Source organism: Myotis nattereri, assembly GCF_964212035.1.
Source record: "Myotis nattereri genome assembly, chromosome: 18".
Lineage (NCBI taxonomy): Eukaryota > Metazoa > Chordata > Mammalia > Chiroptera > Vespertilionidae > Myotis > Myotis nattereri.
The window spans coordinates 6,650,835-6,657,052 of NC_138093.1; the positions used below are offsets into that span (position 1 = coordinate 6,650,835).

The 6,218-nt window shown below is 56.2% G+C and overlaps 1 long non-coding RNA gene across 1 annotated transcript; it reads left to right on the forward strand.

Annotated features, from left to right (window-relative positions):
• Positions 1-1,429: 1,429 nt before the first annotated feature.
• On the forward strand, positions 1,430-4,165 carry LOC308534553. The gene is made up of 3 exons (XR_013997201.1): positions 1,430-2,443; positions 2,526-2,608; positions 3,377-4,165. It is a non-coding gene; the product is annotated as an uncharacterized lncRNA (long non-coding RNA).
• Positions 4,166-6,218: the final 2,053 nt, after the last annotated feature.

A 6,218-nucleotide genomic window follows, 5' to 3' on the forward strand; every position in this document is an offset into this window, starting at 1 on the left:
CTCTGGAGGGCAGTGCCTCTACTTTCCTGTCTGCTGCCTGCCCCTCGAGAAATGAACTGCTGGCACAAGGAGCCCCTGGGTCTGACGGTGCCGTGTTGTCAGGAGGAGGTTCTAACCTCACATCTGGGGAATAAAGAAGCGGCCAAGACCAGGGGAGTGAAGCACAAGTATAAAGCAGGTCGGGCCCCAGCTCGGAGTTAGGAAGAGAAGGAGGAACCAGACAGATGCCACACACACACACACACACACACGCTGGCCACTGGGGCTGGGGCCCCGAGGGAGCCCTGGGCCAGAAAGAAAAGCTTCCATTGGACCAAGATGCCAAAAAGAATTATATAGAGATAAAAAAACTGTAATATGCAAATTAGGCTGGGTCACCCTAACGGTCACAACCAGCTCAGGAGGAGGGGCCTGCCAGGGGCCCAGAGCCTGAGAGAACAACAGACAGGTGGCCCCACGCCTGGCCCTGGAGCTGAAGAGAACAACACGGGGGGGGGGGGGGGGGGCTGGGGGGGGGGCGGCCCCCCAGCCCCAGCCCCATGGCCGGGTTTGATTCTGATCAAGGGCATGTTCCTAGGTTGCAGGCTCCTCCCTGGCCAGGGCCCAGGTCAGGGCTCATGCAGGAGGCAACCAATTGAAGTGTCCCTCTCACATCGATATTTCTCTCCGTCTTTCCCTCTCTCTTCCACACTCTCTAAAAATCAATGGGAAAATATCCTCAGGTGAGGATAAAAAAAAAAAAAGAAGAAGAAAGAAAAAAATGTCATATCCTATGAAAGAGACATCTTGAAAATGCCTAAAGAAAGTTGTCATTTTTTCGTGGTGAAGGGACTGGAGTCCATGTGGATAAAAACACCTTGGTGGCTGCGGCAGCTGGCAGTGGCAGCAGCAGTGGGGTGATGGCGGTGGCGCCTTCCCCTGATCAGCCCAGTTGCTTCCCACAGAGGCAAGCCATCAGCAGGACATCCCCTGAGGGCTCTGGTCTGTGAGAGGGGGCAGGCTGGGCTGAGGGGACCCCCCCCCCCAGTGCACTAATTTCATGCACCTGGCCTCTAGTTCTAAGTAATAAACTACAAGTGAAACGTGGCTCAGGGATTTTCCCATAAAATGAGGGTCATGTTGGTTTCAGTTCTACTAAAGAACCTGAACTTGGTGGAGGAGGCAAGACTGTGGGAGAGAAGGCCACTGGAGTCCTGGGGAAAGGCCTAGCCTATCCCCAGCCTGGGCCGGAGCCTCCTGACCAAGGGCTCACCCACGAGCCTGCAGCCTGGACCTTGGAGTTCTGTTTAACATCCTGAGAGGCTGGCCAGAGACTCATCAGATACTTTGCAGCTTCTCAGAGAAGCCTGGGAAACCCCAGCAGCCAGCCTGCAAAGGCAGCAAGAGGCAGTGTCAGCGGGGCCCAGGCAGGGAGGCCAGCCCCACGGCTGGTGCAGGTGGCAGCCAAGACAGGATGTCGGGCAGGCGGAAGGTGGCTGCTTCTGCGGGGCTGGCTCTCCCGGACTCACTGCTGCCTGCAGAGTTGCACAAAATCAGTTTGCTCACTTCCTCTTGGCTCCATGCGGCTTCCCCAAAGCCTCACAGAGCTTTAGTCCTGCTAGCCAACGGCAGGGGCTTAGAAAGGACGAGGGCCCACCATCAGCCCAGGGAGGTGGCCAGCCCTTACTCCCCGCTCCCAGCACCCCACTCTCCTCGCCGTTCCATCAGGCCAGAGGGGGGAGGCTGGGCCCTTCAGAGGGCTTCTTCCAGGGGCCTGGCCTGGAGCCACAGTCCCCAGGGGACTTCTTACTGGGGCCCAGTGACTTGAGCCAATCCAGCTATGGCCCAAGAGGCAGGGACTCCTGAGACCTGCAGAGTTCAGGAGACGCCCTTAGAGCCAGTGTGGTGTGGTGTGGTGTGTGTGTGTGTGTGTGTGTGTGTGTGTGTGTGTGTGTGTGTCAGGGTTCCTTCACTCTGAGTAACAGGAAATCCTGCCAGCAAAGGGGAACCGCTCCAGGCACCACACCCACCCACCTACATCAGTGTGCCAGGTCCCGGCCCTAGCGGAGGACCCACACAAGGGTTCAGCTAACCCTTTATTCCAGGTTCTGGGCCCTCGGAAAGTGAGGAGGTATTCGAACTACACGAGTCTCACGGGGTAGAAGCTTGCAGGCACCAGCTTCCAGTGCCCGAAAGGCTTGTTCCTGTATCCCTGCTGGGCTGCTATAGCCAGCAGTGACCACCAGGTGGCAGCACTTTCCCACGGCCACGCAGGACGCAGGCTGAAAACGATGAGAATTTAGTGGCACCCCTTCCAGCCCGCCTTAGCCGCCACCTCAGGACGGGCAGAAAATGAAAAAATAAAATAAAATAAAAGTGAGAATCAAGGGCAAAGGAGACAAAGATACACTCAATCCTTTTGACTCAAAAAGGCTGAGCAGAGGCAGCTTCTCCATTCAAACCTGTGAGTGTTCCAATAAAAACAATGTTTGTGTTTTCCTCACTAAATTAACCCAACAACGCAGGCATTGTCCATCTCATCTTAGAGCAGGAGAAACGGAGGCAGAGGACTCTGCTCGAGATCGGACAGCTGGAAAGAGGCCTGCCATCTCTGGCCTCCTCACTTCAGGTGAGGGCTTGCTGGTGTGAGTGAGGTTCCACTGGGCTGTTCAGCAACCTACCTGCCACACCTACCTCACTGGCCCCTCCCTCACCCCTGCCAACCTCCGCCCTGCCCTCTCCCTTCTCTGCACACAGGGTCCGCTGGCCAGTTTCCCCGGCCTTTGCTGGAAATTGGCTGGCCTTTCCTCATTTGGAACCTGTGATTTCTCAAAGCACCTTGGGTCTCTTCACAACCCAGCTTCCTCTTTTTTAAAAAATATATTTTTATTGATTTCAGAGAGGGAGAGAGAGATATAAACATCAATGATGAGAGAGAATCATTGATCGGCTGCCTCCAGCATGACCCACGGTGGGGATTGAGCCCACAACCTGGGCATGTGCCCTGACCGGGAATCAAACCATGACCTCCTGGTTCATAGATCGACGCTTAACCACTGAGCCACGCCGGCTGGGCCCAGCCCCAGGCACCTAGCCACCCATGCCCGCGTCTCCCCCATCCCCTGCCCACAGTGGTCATCCTCAAGGCCAGATGTCACGTGGGCCAGCTGTGAACCTTGCTGCCCACCCCCATGCCCTTTATCTGCACACCTGGAGGTGGAGGGAGGAATTCTGGGCAGAGAAACTGCTGACCCTAAATGTACACACAGGGCCATGTCCTGGCCCCCTCCTGTTTACCCTCTACCCAACAAACGTGATGACACCCCTTAGTGAATGGGGGCCTCCCCTGTCCCCATGACACATCTTTCTTTCCCTCCTGCTCCACCGCCTTCCATAGCTACCCTCACGAGAGCCGTCACGGGGAGAAGGCCAGCGGGCACGTGCCAGGCGCTCCACCCTGCCAGGCTCTCTCCCCACGGCGCCCGCAGTGCCACAGCACCCCTGCGGGGTCGTGCTATTAGATCCATTTCACGGGTGAGGAAACTAAGGCTTCTCGACAACTGAGTGACCGGCTCCGGGCCACGTGGCCAGCAAACGGCAGAGATGGGGCCCGGACCCGAGTCTGACTTGGCTCAAAGGCCCGGCTCTTTCCAACGAACCCCCCGAGAACGGTCGCATACCAGCTGTGCCAAAGCCCGAGCTGTCATCTGGGGCGGGAATTCTCCAGTGTGCTAACGCGTAAGACTTGTGCCGTAGGTCAGGCCAGCTACGGGGGGCAGTGTGTCGTCGTGCCTGTTGCCTGCTCTCCAGCAGTTGTCGAATATCTGCGAAGAGGATTGTTATTCGGGGCCGGTGGAGCGCGGCCAGCCACCTCGGCCTGACCCTCTCTACTTGCTGCTCCTCCGTCGAGTCAGTGATCAGACGACGACATCGTAAAACCACACACTTCCATTCCCTGCTGAGACCTTCTCTCTGCTCCTTGTTAAAGGACACTGTGGAAAGCCATGTGTCCCGGCCTCCCGTCACCACTGCAGACGCTCTGCTGTGATGTCGCTGGCAGAAAGTTTCCGAGCAGTGGTTCTCAACCTTCCCAATGCCGCGCCCTTTAATACAGTTCCTCGTGTCGTGGTGACCTCCCATTTCATTGTTACAAATTGAACATAATTAAAGCATGGTGATTAATCACAAAAACAATATGGAATTATATGTGTGTTTTCCGATGGTCTTAGGCAACCCCTGTGAAAGGGTCGTTCGAGCCCCAAAGGGGTCGCGACCCACAGGTTGAGAACCGCTGGTTTCTGACGATAAATTTCTCTGGAGGGTTTAGTGCTACAACAGAGGTTGCTCTTCTTCGGCAACGAGCCTGCTTTGTCTAACTGCTCCTGGGGGGCGGGGGGGAGGCTTGGTGAATTCTGCGGGGGCAGCCGAGAGGCCGGGAGCTGGCGTCTACCTCGGGGGTGGTGCGTGGCTTCGTTTCCCAGGGCACCTGCCTGCCCCACGCCGGCCCCTGGCTCCTCTGGGCCAGTGATTGCCACACACCCAGTTCTTTTACTCTGAGCGGCTTCCACCCTTCTTGGAGGCCGGCGGCATAAATGATACGCACACGGGGCTGACGTGGGAAGGAGCATTCGTGTGTGTTTCTAAGGCGTGTCCGCAGGTTGATTGTTCCAGAATCGTCGCCCGGATGGTCAGTTTGGGCAAAAGGAAAATGCCAGTGATGAAACTGAAGCTGCCCTGTGGGGTTGGGTGAGCCCTGGGAGGCACGTTTTCAATACAGTAATTGAATCATCCATACCCAGTCATAGCCACTTGGGAATGTGCCGAGCCGGGCGTGAGGGCGCGCTCCCCCAGTGGGGCTTATCTACTTGGGGACACCCCATCTCCTTCCACAGAGGATTGACGTTACTACCAGCCGAGCGAGTGGCTCCCCACTCTGTGCGCCCACCTCCGCGCACACATTTCTCTACTTGAGCTCTTGGCACGCCATCTTGTAGCTATTTATTTACACAACTGCTTCTCCCACTGGCTAGCCGACTCCCGCGAGCTCATAAGCAGCTTCTGTAAATTCCACGTGAAAATATGCGTTACTTGTCTCTACATCTCCCTCCCACTCCCCTTCTCCCCAGAGCACCAGGAGCCTGGGACAGGAGCTGGCCCAGAGGAGACCTGCGGTACGTCCCCACGGAAGGTACGACGTATTCTCGCGAGCCTGTCGCCTCCCCTTGTCAGAGTGCCGACCGTGCCTCTCTCCGTGCCAGCAGGAACCAGGAGGGATCTGGAAAGACCGCTTCCTCGACAAAAATAGCTTTTTGCATCTGACTTCAACCTCAAACCAGTGCATGTGACGGGCTGGGGTCTAGTCAAAGGAACCCTGGGAGAGAAGGTCTGATATGGGCAGTACGGTTTGTGGTTTCAGCATGTTGACATGCAGCGGGCCGTGTCATTCTCTTATCTCTGTGGTTCTCAAATGGTCCCCTCCCCACCCCTCTCTCACACACACATGCACTCACGCACACTCACGCCTAGGTACTCTCCATCGCCGCTCTGCCTCCTGCGCTACCTCATTCACAGCTGGAATCAGCCCACTCCTTTCCTCTCTTGTCCTGTCACTGCTCCACCTGCACGCAGGACCTAGGACCGTGATGGCGACCCTATGACACGCGTGTCAGAGGTGACATGCGAACTCATTTTTTTGGTTGATTTTTCTTTGTTAAATGGCATTTAAATATATAACATAAATATCAAAAATATAAGTCTTTGTTTTACTATGGTTGCAAATATTAAAAAATTTCTATATGTGACACGGCACCAGAGTTAAGTTAGGGTTTTTCAAAATGCTGACACGCCGAGCTCAAAAGGTTCGCCATCACTGGCCTAGAACCACCGGAGCCCTGGCTGGCCAGTGCATCCAACACGTGATGCAACGGGGGCTCATGACATGGAGTGACGCAGATCACTGTGTTTGACACGGGGTTTCCTGGACCCACGGACGGGGGTGGGTTGGAGCACCAGAGGTAACTGATGCCGGGGGGGGGGGGAAGGGGGGGCGGTTCAAGGTCAAACCTGGAGTGAGCAGCCAGGCCCTTCACTCACAGAAACGGCTGGGGGTCCATTAGGATCCCTCCCAGGTCCTCTTAATCTTCCGTGAGACTCTGTCTCTTTGGGGGGGCGGAGCGGGGAGGGGGGGTCCATTCCTGTTCCAAATCCCAGACCCACTCCTCCCACTCCTGGCTTCAGAA